At 45.7% G+C, this 19667-nt stretch overlaps 2 protein-coding genes across 9 annotated transcripts in view; one reads left to right on the top strand and one right to left on the bottom strand.

Annotated features, from left to right (window-relative positions):
* Nucleotides 1-19667, bottom strand: part of LOC106749925 (craniofacial development protein 1) — an 89152-nt gene that overhangs the window by 44085 nt on the left and 25400 nt on the right. Inside the window, exon 3 of the mRNA XM_014629891.1 lies at nt 18792-18885. The gene's annotated coding sequence lies outside the window, so the exon portion shown is untranslated. The remainder of the gene's footprint in view (nt 1-18791; nt 18886-19667) is intronic.
* Nucleotides 1-19667, top strand: part of LOC106749923 (prolactin-releasing peptide receptor-like) — a 48529-nt gene that overhangs the window by 24257 nt on the left and 4605 nt on the right. The window lies entirely within an intron of this gene.

Raw genomic sequence — 19667 nt, 5'->3', positions numbered from 1 at the left:
AGGCGAATGTTGTCGCACAGTCAAGAGGCTGCGGAACGTCTTTTAATCCCGACCTGTTTACTTTCGTGGATAATCCGACTGGCTGGAAATTCGATCAAGATATTGACAAGCCTGAATTTTACGGGCTTTATTAGGGGCCAAAGCGCGGATTTCACAGTGCCATTAGATGTTAATATCATCAATATTAATATATCGATACGATAATGTAATGCCCAAACGCGTGTCAACGTACGCCTGCCTTATCCTCCGATCTACGAGAAGATTACCAGGCAGAAGCAGTCTCACGCAATATTAATAAGTCTGACAATGAGCGATAAATTCACAATGGAAACGTCCGTCCGCTCGTCCGAAGTCGAGTGGGTCTGACGATGTCGATGTCGACTTGACGACGGAGGCCGAGCGATTTTCAGGAAACAGCTGTTGCGAATCTTATGCTTCGTTAAATATTAGTCCCTATGCGATTATTTCGAGGCAAGTGCAACTGACGTTGCCTGCGACGACGGGTTACCACGGGCGGCCTCCATAAATAATTCACAGCTCCGTCTGGAGGCAACGCACGCAGTCCTCGGCGTGTACAGCGTGCGTTCGCACGCGTTCACGGATGGCGGGGCGCGCGTATATACGCGTACGCAAATTAAACAAACCGGCGGCACTCGCGGTCGTGATGTTGGTATTTCGCATCGATGAGGGCGGGCGCGAAATTTCTGCAATTTCCAAGCACGGCCTCGTCTTCGGCACGCCCCTATTGTTTTAACGATGCTCGTTATTGATGCATAGTAAATTATGGGGCAGCGGTACACGCGTCTAAAGCGCGCGTAATATCGCCGACTGGGAAGTCGCTCGATTAACATACAACAACCCCGGGGTACGCCAGCAACAGCTTTTGGGGCAGCTTACGCGCGCCGGCGACACGGCAGTTAATAGCGAAATAGTGGCTCGCGCGGCCGGGATGAGATATGAAATTAATAGAGACGAGCGATTAGCTGCGAATCCGATAATCCGTAATTCCGAGAGACCGGAGACAAGCGCGCGAGCGTTATCGATGGTAAACGACAGAATTCCCTGCGACCATTGATTGGAATCCGTCGTTCGCATTAAGCGGTGTCTATAGATATAATATTGTTATAGATATGATAGATATAATATTGTTAAGCCGTAAGGAATTGACACAATCGATTATTCTCCCCACATTCGACAGTGATTGGTCAATTTCTTACGGTCATAACCCGTTTCGTTCCTTTCCTCCTATATAGGAACAACAAATTTACATATTTTTAAAACATTTTTTATCTATAATAAAGGCAGATTCTGGTCTTAAATCTTGTTACTGAAATATAGCTTAGACTTTTGCTTTTCAGAAAATAACTTCACCTAGCCACCACCTATCACGCAAATAACTTTGCAGAACACACCTTTTTAATTCATCGCCTCATCTTTTTAATCAATTAATTAAAAATAGTGACAAATAAAAAGTTGAAAAAATAATGAAGTATTTTTGCCAAACATTCAAGTCGTCGAAAACGACGATTCCTGTCATGACATCACTTGATTCACCAGGTATATACACCAGGTGTTATTCTAGGCAAATGATCCGACTATTTTCCGGGGGGAAACGGCTGATCAGAGAATTCCGATTTTAGGTTTATTGAATCCCCTAGGATCCCAATTACCTTAAAACGGTAGTCGGATCCCGCGGATTTCAATACAGTTGCAGCCCGGCCCGAAATGGGTTAAAGCTTATTACACCTATCGTAGACACCGCTTTACACGGTCGATTTTCTCACCGACACGTTGGACAATCCCGAGCCTCAACGAGCCGTACAAAGAAAAGCTCGCGCCCGTACAACTTCGTTGTACAAGTGGATCTCAACATCGGAGAAAGAGACGAAAGCAAGAACGAGCGACGCATCGTTTTCACAAAGGACAGACATAATTTCACGGAGAGAAGGCGATAATTCCCTCGGTATTTAGTAATTTAGTAATTCCCACGGTGGAATTCCTCGCGCCTCTGCAAAATATGACACGCCTCTCGTGATCTCACGTGTGCGACGTGATCGATCGATCGTGCGAGCGAAGGAACGGCCGAATGACATTCGGCAGCACCGGATCCAGTCATGGAGAACAGAAGGACCATTTGCGATTCTCATCGCGGTGTACGGGTATCGAATTCCGTTCGCGATTTCCATCTAAACGTGGATATAATATAAATCTCTCTTTTTCCCTCTCGCCGGGGAGGCTGCGGGAGCGCGCGCATTCGGACGGAAAGAACACGGCGCGAACGCGCCTGTCAATAAATGGCGGAGAATTGAAATCTACCTCGGTCGGAAGGGGGCTGGCACAGGCTACCTACCTACCTCCAGCAGGCTGGAATTCCCGCCAGTTGCTCGATTACTCAATTTCAGATCAAAGCGATCGAATTCGGGGGAGCCGTAAAACGCGCGCGTTTCCTCTGCCGGCCACCGCTGGCTCGGTGTATTTTACACATCCCCGCGCCCCGAACACCGCACACGACGGTCACCCCGGCCGTAGTCTTAACTACATACCCGCGATATTTCAAGGGTGGACGTTTCGAGCAAAACGCTTCGCTTTTCACACACAGCGAGAGAATGATCGATAAAACAATTATTTACACACACGTGCGCGATGGGAAATATATATGTCTTTCGTCGGAGGACGCACGACTTCGTTTTCGCCTTCTCGACTATGCAAAGCACAGGACGATTTCTCAAGTGAATGTTATTTCCTTTTAAGACAGCTATCCACAAGTCCGCGAACATTTACGTGCCGTTTCATTTAAAAAATGGAGGGTTCCCAAACCATTTACCCATGCCCGAGGGAACGTCGGTTAGATGTCTCGCATTTGTCATGCGAAAGGTCTCAATGAGCCATAAAAACCGAGAGAGAGATTTTCTAGCTATCTGTTACAGTTTTCCGGGAAATTACGCGACGTTTTTCTGTGCGAGGGAGCCGTCCAATTGTTACGTGCCGTACGATAAATAAACGATCACAAATTACGTGGGATGGTAGGACGAACGATTTTTTTGCGTTAAGCCGCGCGAATATGGCGCGATAGCGGGATAAGTCGCGCGACGTTTCCCTCGTAATGTCACGTTTACAAGCTTCGTTATGTTATCCTACGTATCATGCGCGCCGTGATAGTATTGGTCGGACCGAGAGACCGTGTCGTAGCCAATCGTTGACGTCGTTGTCGCAGGATTTAGCGTCATAAAAAAATACATATCGGTGTCGATGGAGTGTCCTTTCTGTACGTATTTACTCGATAACATTAGCAGCCACCTACCCAGCACACGCTCTCTCTCTCTCTCGTCTCCTCGTTTCGCTCACGCTCCGTTGAATTAATTACCGTACCGTCGAACGTAGTCGGATATACGGTCGCACTGACGGGATTAATTAGCGAGCCAATAGTTGAAAAGCCGAAGCTCGGGTCACCGGGCAAAAGAGCTTCGAGGACGTTTAAGGGCCGAGAAATTAAAGCCCGGCTCTCGCCGGGATGACTCGCGCGCAGCTCAGTTCGATTAAACCCCCTTATCCAGACAATCTAATTTTTTAATTTCAAGAGAATGGTCCGTCCGCGAGGATTATCTAGCTCTTCGCGATTCCCCGGCCACGCGATGTGCGTCCGATAAAGGGGATCTGTGTGTCCCGCAATTTATATACCATGCTACTCTCTCCCGCTCTCTCTCCCTCTCTCTCTCTCTCTCTTTATTTTATAGTTTTTTTTTTCTAATATATGTTTATTTTTTTTTGTATTGGGTACTACTATCTATTTCTTCTGCCAATGCGCAAGAGTACGTTACGTACTGTTTTGTAGATTTGTATTTATTTTTGATTGCGAGATCTTGTATTTATTTCTTATACTAACGTTTGAAGGGACTTAGGCCGGTGTTTACAGTCAGGCATTCAAAACCGTCCTAAGTTCATCTTTAGATATTTCGTAGCCGTAGCGTTTCCAATTAAATGAACTGTACAGCATCTGAAGATAAACTTAAGACAGTCTTAAATATAAAATCTGGCTATGAATACCGTTAGTCCCACAGCGCAAATAAACAACACGGTCTCCCTCCTTCTTTCTCTCTTTCTCTCTCTCCCTCTCTCTCATTCTCGTATACTTGCCTCCCTGAATATTTGATGAAAAAAAGAACAGCGGCTAATTACATTTTGTGAATTACCGGTATCGATTCATTGGAAAACGCTGCGCACGTTTCGAACGTCGCCTTCCAGTCTATCGTATTTGTACAACCCCTATTCATGCTTAACGCATTGTTGACCGACTGTTTTCAACATTGTCCAGTCCTCGTTCCCGGCTTTGTTTTCCCCACTGTTAAAACACAAAATAACTCGTCGATCGACCAACAATATTCGAGTAGCAGAGCAGAGGTTTTTCCGTGATCGGTCAACAAGTATTATTTTCCAAATTTCCTGGAATAAAATTTCATTTTCCAAACGAGTGGAGATTTGTTCGAAGCAGTAATAAAAGTATTTCCACTCGGATTTGCAATAATGAATGTTTAATTAAAATTTAGGGTTTCTTTGTTCTTGCGAGTGAGAGGGTAAGGGGAACGTTTCAATCGATCAGAATGAATTGTGACAATATGTGCGTGTGTGTATGTATGTGTGTGTGTGTGCGTGTGTGATACCATAGTACATAGGTTTCTCTCTTCAATTTCAAATAAAAATATTCATTCGATGATTGGAAGAATTTGCTCTATATAAGCAAAAAGTCAACTTGGAGTGACTCGGTTGTCACTTTGCTTTTCGAATGAAGATTTACTCAGTCAGTGTCTCGGAAATCCCCGATAAAACTTTACCCAAAAAAGAAGAACGAAGTAAGGAATATTCATTTTTAGGTCTTATTAATCCAATATATAGTATTCCTCTTCATAAACATTCTGCAATTATAGTTTTCACTGCGAAACCTTATTTATTCTATTCTAATGCAAGTAAAAATCACAATTTTACTAAAAGCAGATCGGAAGAAATTCGTAGATACGGTTTGACAAAGTGATAAAATTATTGTTTTTTCTTTTATTGAAAATGTGTCTTGCACATTTTTCCAGCAAGTGAAATTGAATGAACTCAACGATCTCTGCGTGTTCCCCAAATCGCACGAAATGCATACTTTCCTTTACAGTAAGGTGAGATCGATAATGCGCCAATGTTTCAGAAATAGTTCGCGTTCGTCGAAAACATTAGCGTGGATCGCGCGTGGAGGTGAGAAATTGCGTTCACGTAGGGACTCGTATGCGAGCCGGCTGCGCGGCATATAGAATTAGCGTCGTTCCGCCGACAATCCTGACCCCGTATTTATAAAAATTCCGGTCACGGATAAAGCTTAATTACCGCGGTTGCAACGTCGTCGGACGTGGCGGGGCCGGCTCGACGGGCGTCCTTATACGCAGCGCGCGAAGGTGCGGGAACGCGCCTGGTCGTCGATAAATTCGCCCAAGTGTGTTTACCTGGAACGGCGAGAGAGAATGCACTAATTTGCCGAGCAATTGCCGCGGAAACCCGTGTAATTCTGTTAATCTAACCCCGAGTTAACCTTTAGTCTGCCGCGTTCGCGGTACAACCAGCGTTGGGGAAAACGAGCAGGCCGCGAATTTCTTTTGTGATTATTACATGCAGCATACATGGCGTACGCTAAAAATACGAGGCGAGGGTAAATTAAATTCGGCCACGGTTAATTCCCCTCGCGTGTCGCGGCCTTTTTTACGATTCTGCAGCTGCCGGGCGCTCCGGTCGGATGATGGCCCGGTCATTTAACCTAAAACCGCTCGTCATCGATCTGACTAAATTATTCAGTTTCACGTGAGACCGCGGCATTCGTGTCTCGTTGTTGCGACTCGTGGCACAAGCCGCGAAACAAGCAAGTCCGGCGGGCGTGCGCAAGTTAGTCGGAGACCGCCAGGACGGTCGGTCGCGATAGTGCAAACCAGCGAACTTTCGCCCAAGTTTGACGAGAGCGTCCTATCTCGCGCGTTATTTCTGCCTTACTCGAGATCGCCGGCGCTGCGATGCACATCATATTGGATGATCGCCGGCCGAAATGCTTTTGGAAATGTTCCACACGCGAGGCGGCAACGACGGCGACCGCAGCGACGACGACGATGACGACGAAGACGACGGTGTACACTGACGTGCCGCAATTTCGCGTACATCAGACTTCAAACAACACCGCCAACTACTGACGAAAGTTCGTTGCCATGCGAGCCAATTAATTTTTCCCGACGTTTCCGCGTTCGCCAACGATCCTCGTTAGCTCCGAGCGAAATATTCTGGCCGAAATCCAATATCCGCGCCGGTTTACACGTAATTATCGGTTTACGGCTGCGATATATCGCGGTAGCTTCGCGCCGCGACCGGTCTGAATGAATTTCTCGTGGTCGAGTGAGCGAAAATTTCATCCGCCTGGTAAACGAGACTCGGGAAAATCGACTTATATCTCATATCTCTTGCCTTGCCCGCAGACGGGTCCTTTTTTGTGGGGACATTTTGGAAATTCTGAAACGATCCGGAACAACCGCTGCGCAGGTGTGGCGTTACAAATGAAACGACGGGACACATTAAGCGAGCAAGTGGTTTTTGAAAACGAAATTATGTCGAGCGTGTTTTTGCACAGTTAACGAAACGCTCTCGGATTCGCGTTCGCGCAACACCTTTTATCATTTTGACACCGGGAATGCAGTTTTCGATTCTACGCGTGTTTGTTTCGCGCCCTGTGCCCGTATCAAATGCATCGTGTGATCTCGATAATTTGATCAGATTGACAGGAAAGAGAGATAGATAGATAGATAGATAGAGAGAGACAGACAGAGAAAGAGAGAGAGAGAGAGAGAGAGAGAGAGAGGAAGAGAAAGAGAAAGAAAGCCTTATTTATACGCTCTCGAAAGATTCCTCTTAAGCGCCGGCGAACAATAATTACATAAAAAATGTAATGATGAGATCTGTGTGATGAGATAAAAATTAATATATTAAAAGAATAGAAAGTAAAGTAAAAATAGAAACAAGATAAAATGCAAGCGAAGATAAGAGTAAAAATGAGGGTGAAAGTCCTAACAGGTCCATATCGAGCAAGTATTAATCTAGTTTGCATCGGTCGTTTGATCCACCGCGCATCAAAGAGTAACTTTCTATCAGATTACCTCAACTCCGACGATGCGTGTAAACGACGTCATACCAAGTGATATAATACAGATTACGAAGACGTATCGTATCAATTTAATACACCGTTGTTTACACGCGTCACTAAAATAAAAATAATTCGGAATAAAATTGCTACGTGCATTAAATGGTCGGTATAAACAAAGCCGAGGTATATCAAGAACAAAGAGAGAAAGAGAGAGAGAGAAAACCAGCGAGCAGATGATCAACCGCCCTCTCGAGAAATTTTTATCGCACGAATAGCAACGAAGAGCGATTGGAGATGCGTTTCGAAAGAAAGAAGAAAACTCTCCGGAGAACGTTGACGAACTACGGTCAGATAACAAGGTTCATACGGCTCGGATCCGAATGACAGAAGCATTTTGTAATTTTTTCAATTAATTTCTCCGGAGCACTCTTTATTCTCACAATATGTTAGAAAATATTTCTTAGAAACAAATAAAATATGTCGCAAAATATACGTAAAATACCCGAATGTAAAGATATTACAAGCGCGGAAGCGTTAGAATACGGAACCAGCCGATCTTGTTACTCGAGGGTTAATGAGGGTGGGACACGTCGACTTTCTTATTCTCCGTTTGGCGCATTTGTCAAGCCGGGGATTAAGCGTAGCTTGCGATATGAACATGGAGATTACGCGCGCGATTTATGGCCGCGCGGCTTACGGAGCGCGATTAAACTACGAGCCGCGCTCGTTTGGTAAAATAAGCGCTCCGAGAACGAGCGGAAACTCGTGCGCGTGTGTCGTCGGTCGGAATAGCAGCTAACGTCGCCGTTTTTTCCATTCGGACCAAACGACCAGTGTTCTTCTTGTGCCCTCGGACATACGAAGATTGGAGAAGCCGGTATTTTTTACGGCATTAACTTCCCTCGGTGTGTAAAGGCCGGGGCGGTCGTACTGCGTCGAGAGGTGTCGATCCGTAACTCACCCCTTTTATTCGACTTTCATCGGTCACCTCTCCTTGTCTCGCGTCCGTTTGGAACACGACAACGGGATTTCGAACGCGCCGATGAGCACGAATGGAAACTCTTCGATTCTCCCGAAGACTCCGGTCTCATCGTCGACCCTCGAGTCTCCTTTCTCGCGCACGGAGCATAACGGATGGCACCGAACGTAAAAACGCTACAGTGTAATGAACGATAGATCTCCGTCGTTATCTAACAATGTCGCGACAAGGATCCACTCCAACGGGTACGACTGATGACAAATTGACTCAATTCGTATAGTGTCGCGTTGATTTCAGCCGATTGTGCGAAAGCTCGGCTAATGGTCGAATTATTAAAGATATGGCAAATCAATGTCATTCGAAACGCATATTTACACGCAGTACGATCGGTTCTTCAAATGCAAACTAATTATGCTTCATACGGGACTTAAGGCACTACTTGGTTGGTCAAACTGTTTTCTTAGGAATCCTTATATATATATATTTAAATATTTATAAGCCACTTTCTATTATGTGTGCATCTCTATTAGCTCAACTGACGAAAGAAAGAAAGCCTTATTTATACGCTCTCGAAAGATTCCTCTTAAGCGCCGGCGAACAATAATTACATAAAAAATGTAATGATGAGATCTGTGTGATGAGATAAAAATTAATATATGAAAAGAATAGAAAGTAAAGTAAAAATAGAAACAAGATAAAATGCAAGCGAAGATAAGAGTAAAAATGAGGGTGAAAGTCCTAACAGGTCCATATCGAGCAAGTATTAATCTAGTTTGCATCGGTCGTTTGATCCACCGCGCATCAAGGAGTAACTTTCTATCAGATTACCTCAACTCCGACGATGCGTGTAAACGACGTCATACTAAAGTGACGTGTGAATAAAGCCTTAGTAAGAAAAATAAAAAATAAATAACATCTCCGTGTTCGTAAGGTTGTGTGTATATTCGTTCTTAATTTCGCGCGCGCGCTCAAAATTAACATTGATTACTCAGTCAGTTGAATAAAATTATAGAAAAGTTTTTCTCTCGGCAAATAATAAACTCATGGAGACCCTTGATATCACTGAGAATCTCTACGGACCAACCTTGAAATGCGATGGTATCATGTCGATCACCGGTGGCCGCGCCACTACGCTCGGCGTGTTGAACGGTGTCTAGCGAATACCGGGAGACAAGAATACGAAATACGATCGTATCGGTTATTCCCATGCTCCTGTCGCCTGGTATTCCAGTCCTGCTGTCGCGCGAGCTGCGAACGTGGTTTCTCACCGGCGTCGAAATTATCCGCAACCGCTACACGCTTCATGGACGCTCGCCAGATTCCCTATCCGCCGCGACGTTCCTAATGCGAGATATGTGGATGGTATTTAATTTCGCGAGGCCCGCTTAGAATGCGAAATCGATCGATACTCTGTTGCAAAACGTTTAATAAAGCGTGACCGCTTCGATCGGCCGTTTGCGAGTTATTAGAACGGGCCGAATTATAAAACGTCTGCTACTTCGACTGCGCGGTATTACGAGTAAAATTAAGGGCGTTAATAAGATCGCATCGAATACCGGAGAACGCCCGGGGAAACGCGGGCAACTTTGCAACAATATGGACAAAAATCTGAATTGAGAACACCGATAGCAGCCTGGTATCGAAGATACCGCGCGCGACGGATTTGCGACTCGCCAATTACTCAAGGCAAGAGCGACGAAATAACGTGAGTTTGCACCGATCGTCGGCTGAGAGACGACGAAATTCCGAAGTTGGAATTTCCAACTGAGACTCACACGTACGTATTGCGTAACAGTTACAAGCATACTCGGCAAGTGAGAGAAACCACAGAGGAGTCCGGTCTGACTAATATGAGCTCCGTCGAAATTGGTCTGACCAATATCCTTGCGTTCTACTGAATTCGGTCCGACCATTGTGGCGGCGATGTTACTGCAGCAATCGGCGACGCGAGATTCGATTTCGTGTGCTGCTTCGCGATTAGACTTTACGGGCGATCCACCGCCCTTACTTACGGCGTTCAATCGAACTGCGCATAATTCGATTATCCTGGCCGTCGATCGATGAAATAAAGGACCGGCAGACGTGTGTGACCTTCCGTCGAAAACAAGACTCCGCCAGCCGAACACTCTCAGCACCCTCGCGCGCAACGTCTTGCGAGGGACTCGGCAGAGCGAGCACGTTCATTGATGCAAATTAATGACACTGGTTGTTGGGAATAGCAGACTGCGCGCTGTATTATAGCATTAATTAAATAGATAAGGCGCTCCCCGAGGTGACGTTGTGAGATAAATGTGTCCGATAAAGCAGCACGAGACGCCTCGCGTGTTTAAATCGCCAATTGGGAAGAATAATTAGTGATCATTAAGTACTGACTTTAAACGTTTCTTCGTCGGAACGGGCTCAGCCGCAGAACGATGTTGCGAGTGTCGTTGAGGAGAATTCGTTTCAGACGTTAGAAAATAGTGCTTGTCGAAAAATCGCGTTTGTATTTTGTTTTTTCTTTTTTTTTTTGGTCAAACGAATCGAGACGTCGCGTTGATTCGAGGTAATAAAGCTTCCTACTTTTCTTCAAATCTCGAAGATAAACATCCCGAGGAACAGTCCTGTTGTTGTGGAAACATCGTAAAAAAGTTCGCGACGTTAACCGGAGAAATGTACAGCTTTGAGCAACAGCGAAAGGACACTATGAAATTCACGATCTAATCTGTCGCTAGCCAGAGAACATAATCCCAGTCGAGTTGGCTTATCAGAATTAACTCCCTAAGGGGATTACAAGTGGACTTAGTCGGGAAACTTCATCGCATCGTAAGGCGGAATGCTTTTCTTCTCCCCTCTCTGCTCCCGCGTTCTTTCACACTCTCTTTCTCTCACGCTTTCCGACCTCCTTTTCTTTTTATTTGCTCCATTCGTCGCCGATAACGCTCTCAAATACAGGAAGAGAAGAAGCGTGTCCCCGAAGATAAAAATTTACATAATAGCACGTGGATGGTGGATAATAGTGGCCGCCGTTATTTGCGGTAATGGAGAATTACTGCATATTCTCGATGAGGAATTTCTCATTTTCTCGCGTGCGCGCGCGATAACACATCTCGCGCTCGCCTCTTTATCGCTCGGCGGAATGGCACTCGCGCATTTCCCGTGTTGACTTCTCGAGACGATTTATATTCTTCCGTGGGTAATTACTCCCCCGCTCCCCCTAATAAAGCAACGTTCGTTGTACACAAGCTGCTCGTGGAATCGACGATATCTTTCCCCGTAATTCGAGGTGATATTTCTCCCAAGTTAAGAGAGTCGCCGAGATCGAGATGTCGGAACTGTGTCGTCCACGTACTCGTTATCGGTTGAAAAGACAAGAGTCAGTGAAAAAGGTCAGTGTCCAATCGAACGTTCGCCTGTAATGTAGAACCGGAGAATTCGATTCACCAAAAGGATCGCCCGGCTGTAATTACATAGATTTGTTCCGAGACACTCTATACGTAACGCTTGCCTCGTACGACGACATATTGCTGCGCGTAAAGCTGCCCCAGATACCGGCTTCGCACGTAGCAAAGAAAATTAGGTACTTTGGCCTCGTGAAGCTAATGACGCGCAATTTATGGAGCACATCGAACCGGGATACACCGTGGCAATATTATTCTTAGGTGTCTAGTCGCAGGCATCTATTACCGGCCCGAATTAATCGATATTGACTGTGGCTTTAGCGTCGTGGTTTAAATCATGAAAATTTCCGAAGTTGCGCGATCACGTATCGAATAAAAATATGACGACAGCCTCGCTGATCCTTCGTCATCCTTTAAGATCGAAGCGTCGTTAATTCAGCACGATCACCTGACTTGATCCATTAAAAGGTTATAATTATTTCACGGATATTTTTAATTAAACGTCCAAAATTTATTCCCTATTCAGAGATCATTATAAGACGTCGTCGAGATAATGAAACGTCTACAGGACGACTTTAAGACGGTCTCTTAGGCATACGTGTTGCGTGGGTGGAGGTTTAGACGACTTTTATCAAAAGCATAAAAATACAGCCGAAATATACGGCCGAAAATTAGAATGCCGAAAACACACAAATAAGATTGCACGTTAGACATTCAATGTAAAAAAAAAAAAAACGTCGAATGTGGGGGTCCCGGCCGCTAATGGATTAAACCGTCGCGCATATTCCGATATATTTTCGTCCGCGATCAAGTCTCGGAGGCCGATCTGAATATTCAGTGAACGATCGAAATGCCGAGAATCTTAGGACGTACTGAGCACACAGACATACTGAGGTAAATCACGACCTCTCGATACAAATCCGTGCAGTCCGCCGCCAGTTCGGCGCCGCGGAAATCTATTAACCGCCGGCGGCGTTAATGGATTTACGCGGGTGAGGGCCCGGTTATCGTACGGTTATCGTTGCTCGCTGCTCGCGGATTACCCGACTTCTCGTTACTTACGTATCATTCGGCATCGTCGAATACCGCCGCGGGGAAAATCGAATGTCACAACACGCGTCGTCGGATTTTACGACGGTGAAACTTCGTTCGACCGGATCAACGCTCGACCTCGAGGACGATCGACCAGGCGGAAAAGGGGGGTATTTCCTTACGCCATCGGTATAAATCAGGGAAAGGGGGGAGAAAAGTGAAAGAAGAAAGGAGAAAACAACACGAAATTCGCGTTACGTGCAACGTGACTGTAAGATCGACTGCAACGTCATATCTCGAGTACGGCGAACGCTGTTCGAAACTACGAAGTTGGAAATGATTTATAAGGATTTGCGGCGAAATGTAGTGAAGAAGCCGGGGGAGGAGGGGGGGAGATGAAAGGCTTTATGCGAATCGTGCTAGCGAGCTCGCATGAAAGTTTCGGCTGGGGATACGTCGCTGTGCGGATTGTTTCGTGTACTACTTTAGCCTGGCCGACTTTTCATTTTCCTAATGCAGGCCATACGTGCTCACACACGCACGCGCACACACACACAGACACGCGCGCGTAAACAGTGATACGTGGCATGCACGTAGGCACGTGGCGGGTAGCAACGCCGGCGATCCGCCTGCCTCGTGTAACCGCAAGCGGCGATATCGCTACGTTTATGGCACGGTTTATACACGGGGCTCCAGCCTTGATTTTCTCAAGCGTGTAATCTCATTCCGGTAACGCCGGACGTCAGCGAGGAGAGGGATCATTTATCGTCCTTAAATTACTCGCGAACCGAATATCCGTAAGCTCGCGTTTAATAGTTCGCGGACGACCGTGGTAATTGAGCGTGTCGCGACGGAGAGCCGAGTTCCGCCGTAAGCGATTCAACGGGACGCGCTGCTACCACGACGACATACACACGCACACAGTGTGTAAACGGATCCCGGCGGTCCCTCTTGTTTTTTTTATTTCGTCGTTAAAGCGTAGTCTACTTAACGGCGATTGAAAAAGCGAGCAAATGACGCGCGCGCGTAGATGAAATTTTAAAGTAAACGAACTCTAAACTGTTTACACTGGGCCACTCGTTTCGGCCATCAAAAGGTTCTATGTGTCGACGAAAACATGTGGGCGGGTGTATGTGTGTCTATGTGTGTGTGTGTATACGTATAGACGTTGCGAAAATGTTTGTTGGCTTTTCGTCATCGTCGATCGGGATTAAACACGCGATTAAATTTTCCGCGCTGAAGGTCGCGATGACGACTTTCGATTCGGGCGGACGATACACACTAAACTCATCGGCGAAACTCTTTTATTGAGATTAGAAATTCCGAAGCATCTGTGTCGCGTTGTTGCGCTGGAAAGCGTCGTCCTATAATTTGAAAGTTTCGGAGAAAAGCCAGCAGTTTCCTCTCCAATTTTCCCGCGGATTTCTTCGGTTTTTGTATCAAGGGTGTAAAAATTCGTTTGGAATAATTTACGTACGTTCGGTTGAAACTTGCCGTATTTACTTTTTCTCCGCAAGGAAGGTGAGAAACCCGAAAAATCCGCGGAGAAGTTAGAGAAAAACGGGCTCTTTCCGAAACTTGAAAACTACACCGTTCTTTCCTTCCGAGAAAGAGAGAACACCGGGACGAGAACACGCAATTACAAGTTCCTTCATCCGACAATCCGTACAAGTTACGAGGTTACACCACACGTCTTAATTACCGGCACTTTTCTCTCCCTTCCTCTCCCTCCCCATCTCTCTCTCTCTCTTTCTCTCTCTTTCTCTCTCTCTTCCAGGGAGGAAAATGCAATTCCCGTCTGATTGGATCCTCCGTTCACTTTCGCTACTCGTGTTTCCCTTCTTCTCTTTTCCGCACCCGGTCGGCCGATACGCAACACGCTATTGATTCCTTTCTGAACACGTTACGTCAGGAGACTTATGTAATTGAAGGCGCGAGAGAGCGGAGCGAAGCTCCTTTATGACGTTTCGAGTCGCTTGTAGCGCGACAACGCCTCGGGCCTTTTCAATAGACCACCGTTTCGTGTGTCTGTTATCAATTGCTTTGTAGCACGAACGGCGCAGCTTTACCGTGAAAACACATCCGGCAACTTGTGTGAAATCAGTGACGGAACAGTGCCGGTTCAATAGCGCGCGCATAGAACCGATGAAGATACCGGGTCGCCTCTAGAAAAACGACCCCGGGGTCGTTAAGGGTAACCGAGAGACGAAATCGGCCACCGTTGGCTCGACCGGCCGGAGTTGTAGTTGGAGTTTTATCTCGAGCGTAAATTGACCAATTTAAAATAATCGACGACATTTGTCCCGAAATGACGAAGAAATTTTCATCCACGCTCGTGTCGGAAATTAACCGAATGGAATTTCACTCCTCGCCCGACGGAGTCATTTTAGTTCTATTATTTAGTATTATTATTTTCTATTTATTTAGTATTATTATTTTCTATCTGCATTTAGCGCAAACGAAGTCGTACATTCTTAATTATCCGATTATCGTTTACCGTTCGACGCGATTACGTGATTAACGCGGAAGAACGCGAATATCGACTATTCTCCGCCATTGGTAATCCATTGACTCTCTAATAGTCTATTATACGATCTACTACGCTACGAACATCTGCTACAGTCCGGCTATTAAAGGAAGTGTCGTTGGTCAAAGATTCCTTCTAATACGTCACTATCAACGGATTAAAGCGCTTAGGAAAGACCACCGTAGGTTGAAGCAATCTATGCTATTTATTGGCGGCGATTTATCGGGGTGAGAGCGGTCGTATAACGTTAAGCCCTTCGATCCTCAGCACTCTAAATGCGTTTAAATCATACACATGCATATACATACGCTGATCGTTTTATATTTTATTTAAGAATCATATATATGTGTCACTATATACATGTTCGATCGGGAGTAATTGCGCGAAATCGGCCGGCCGAATCGGGCATTTTCACACGAGGGAATTCACGAGGTGATGGCGTCGCGCATCCACGGCACGGTGTATTCGGAAGGTCGAATTTTCGCCCGGCACATCTAAATGTTCGTGATGAGTTAAGCGGACCGAAAGACGAATGAGAGGTTCAACATTCGTGTCAAGGATCACGGCGCGATTTAACACGATTCGCCGGTCCTAACTGCCGCTCATAATGCTGCGTCGTTGCGCGCGCGCGTAATTTCATCGAGCTTCATCGCAACGTCCCGTCCCTGTGATTCCGCGTCCTCCGACGCGGAAACGATTGGGACGCGCATAAAGGGATTTCGACGATGATTAGCGCGGCCACGCTCCCCCGCGTCCGAGAGTGAAATCTCGACTTCCTCCGAGAGAAAGAGATAGAGGAGACAATTACGGAAGCGTAATCTCACCGTGATCTAGCGATCAACCGGCGTCAAACTGCTCAGGAATGGAGGAAAATTTGGTCGGCGAGACGAGGACCCTTGTCGAAAGCTGTAAATGTGCACTCCAATTTGCACGAACGCGCGAATGAATTTTTTAATTAAAAAATTCGCGAAAGCTCTAGGATTTACGGTACAAATATTGTGCAAAGTGCGTTTATTATTAACGTGACGTTCCGCAAATGAATTTATTGTAATACTAATGCGTCACCGCGCGAACGACGCGCGGACTACACATTTTTATATTTCGAAAATGTATTTATGTATGTATATGTATAAAAAAATGTGAAATTATCAGATATACTAATGTATTCGATATTTCCTAAAAATTCTTTAGTTTTGCGTTTTCAGCAATACCTTAACTTCTCAATAATACCTACTTCGACTCGATTCTTTTATTTTTCGCAAAATGTAACTATTACTTGCGCTTGTCTCTTTTACGGGGAAAAATTTTTTGCTCGCACTTTAAAATATATCGAATACTTCCCGTCCCGTGTTCGGATGACAGATGACAAAGAAACAGTTTTGTCGATGCTGATTTTTACGTACGACCGTAAACGAAAGTTACATCCGCTCTCCTCCGTGAGAAACCTACATTGACTATCCGTTTGCGCGAATGCCGTAATATCTTCCGCATGGTCGTTTCGGAAAAGTAATTGAATTTACAACATACTCACGAACGTTACAGCTGAGAGATACCATTATTATGAAAATGCGATTTGTGCCGCAATGTTGTTATCTCGGGGAAATACGACGGTGAATGCAAGCTTGGTACAAGGACTACGTTGCAATATTAAGATAATGCACGTACGAACACAGCTCGCATATACGCAGCTTGGTATGCATGGTAAGGAAAATCAGGCGTGGGCGATACGATCGGAATTGCACAAAATTCGTAATGCGCTTGTAACATGTGGCACACTCTCTCTCTTGAAAACGGGGGAATCGTGCGAATTGTCGTCTCGCGGTGATAAATACTCGAGTGCAGTCACACTGAAACACTGCAAATAACGTTTACACCAAGAGATAATGGTGAATGCGATGATGGTGAAAGCTCCGTCAAATATTTGATGCTGTAATTTTCAGTACGATTGCGTACTCACATATCTGTTTCTGATTATTTATATTTGAAGTGGGAATTCAATTAGCATAGATGCGACCCGTGGGGAAAACAGGCGGGAAAACAGACGATCCGATCGGAATCGGTACGAAACTCGTAATACGCTTACAAAATGTGGAACTCGCTCTCTAAAATGCTCTCTAAACCGTGCGAATCCTCATCTCGCGATGATTAATACCCGATTGCAATCGCATCAAAGTTGCAAATAACGTGCGCCACGCGAACACAGTGGCAGATAATTCCGTTAGATATTTGACACTGTAACGTCCAAGGCAAATTTACACAAATTTATCCTCACTCCCGTCCCAAATACGATTTTTATCACGAGTAACTTTAATTAAATTTAATTTTGTTAAGCAAATATCTCGAATGTAATGTAAAAAGCAATATACTCGCAAACGACACAGGTCGACCTTTCGCATAAAATGTCTACAAGACGGTAAGCGGCTTATTTTTTATCGAGTCGCCTCGAAAGGAGCGTCGAGTTTCCATTTTTCATGATGCTTCGCTCTTTATCGCGTTCTGCTTCATTTCCCGTGTGCGTATCATGAGCTACACCCGCTTAGACATGTACAGCGTGTGCGTGTACAGTAGCTGTATATTAGAAGCGCGGCATTATTTGCGGCATCGCCAAGTTTGCTCATTTCTACGTGCCCGCACTGTTCCCCTAATATAGTAAACCAACACAATCCCGAGATTCTATTCGACGAACGAGGCGACAGGGGAAGCGTACAAGCGACAATCCGAGCGCTTCGTCGAAAGGGATAATGCGGGATTATGAGAAAATCCTCTCTCTATTTATCTATCCATCTATCTATTTATCTATATCTCTCGCTCTCCGTGGGCCGTGCCACACACGTAACGACACTTGGATTTCTCTCCGCATGTTGGAATAACGCAATTTTAAAATTCCCCGTCGAGCCGTCGGTCGCGTCGCAGCCGCTCGGGGGACCTCCGCGACGGAGATCGGGCTTTTTTCCAGCTCGCGACCCGGGTGGGTCACCATCAGATCGCTACTGAGAGAGACGGAGCCGCGACATACCGCGAAGGCTGCGAAGGGATCCACTACTCTCGTCGAATATTCGAGGCCCGGCGAAGCCGAATTCGAGAGCGGCGACGTCGAACGGATGATCATCCGTCTCGTTTTACCGCCTCGGCCACCCATCCATGCGCGCGAGCGAGTTCTTTCATCGCGTCCCGTAAAAGAAAGCTTGGCGAAGAAGAAAAAAAGAGGGACAACCCACCGGATGGATATTTCTCGTGTTGCGCTGCAATCGACGTTATTGCTGACCGCGTCGGGAAAATACGCTCGTTTGCACGGTGGTTTCCAGGAGCGCATCGGCTTTCCTCCGCCTCGCGGGAAGGAGAAAACTCGGCCGTGCGATCAGCTTCGCCGTCAGAATAAATAATGTGTCCGATGCAGTTAGTTCTTAATGGTCGTTTCTCGCCGGTAGCGTAGGTAGGGAGGGGGCAGGCGAACGTTACATGGCGATATTTTCAGAGAAATTATTATCGCGGTGGCTTGCAGCTTGCGGAGAACATCGTTATTCAGGGAAAAACCATTTTCCCGTCGATAATGAAGCAACGTCGATGTCGTACGCTGAGTTGTCAATAGAAATTATCAGCAGCGTTCGCGTAAGCGTTACGTTATCCAAATCTATTTACGGCGATTCCAAATAGATCGATCGTTCATTGTAGGAGCACACACACACACACACACGCCATAATGATTACATCAAGTGTACTCACGTGCACGATCGGTAATTTCTCCTCCTTTGCGAACCGTTCCGCTCGAATTTACTTTATCGCCAGTTCTAACCGTAGATACTCGGCGGCGAGTAATCTACAAGAACATAAAAGGTTTATGGGAGCTGAGGAACAGGTTTCACGACTTCGCGCAAATCGTGTCATATATATCGCGGCTGCCACGACCGCGATAAATATCGCGAAAAGTCGCGCGAGAGGAGAAAAAACGGGAGGCTGCAGTAACGCGAACGCGAGCGCGCTTAAGTGAAAGAAGTTGGATTTAACGCCGGAGCACGCGGCGGGTATAAAAACGGCGATTCATAATATCATCCTTATTAACTTGCGCGATGTGATAATTATAATCTTGTGAAGTGCGAATATTTGCATGCGAACGGCGCGAAGACATGACGGTAGTCAATACGAAGCTCCTCTACGTATGTTAATGAAGCATGTACGACAGAATACACGGCTCTTGCCTCATTACAACGTGACCTTAATGCCGGTGTTCGTTCATAGAAATATCGCGACCGCATCGCACGGTTAAAATATCAACGTTTCTTCCTTATTGTATTTTTAGACGCGCGGTGTAAATGATTTCAATTGTTTTGCGGAAGCTACCGTGTCTTGTTTTCTTCACGATGATTACGTCCCGAGTGCAGCGAAAGAACGAGGACGTACGACGAAAATATATCCTGCAATAATTGCAAAAATGTACAATAGGAAAGAGAATAAAAGGGAATAAAAGGGGAAAACATTTTTATAATATCGTAAAATAAATATATAATAAATGTATAATGACTAATTCATTAAAGAGAAAATAAAAAAGGGATATAATAATTACGAAGAATGAGGACAATAATATCTAGAGACGCGTATTAA

Source organism: Dinoponera quadriceps, unplaced genomic scaffold (assembly GCF_001313825.1).
Source record: "Dinoponera quadriceps isolate SergipeBrazil2010 unplaced genomic scaffold, ASM131382v1 scaffold4026, whole genome shotgun sequence".
Classification (NCBI taxonomy): domain Eukaryota; kingdom Metazoa; phylum Arthropoda; class Insecta; order Hymenoptera; family Formicidae; genus Dinoponera; species Dinoponera quadriceps.
The sequence above is the reverse complement of the archived record's forward strand: the minus strand, read 5'-3'. Positions and strand labels throughout refer to the sequence as shown.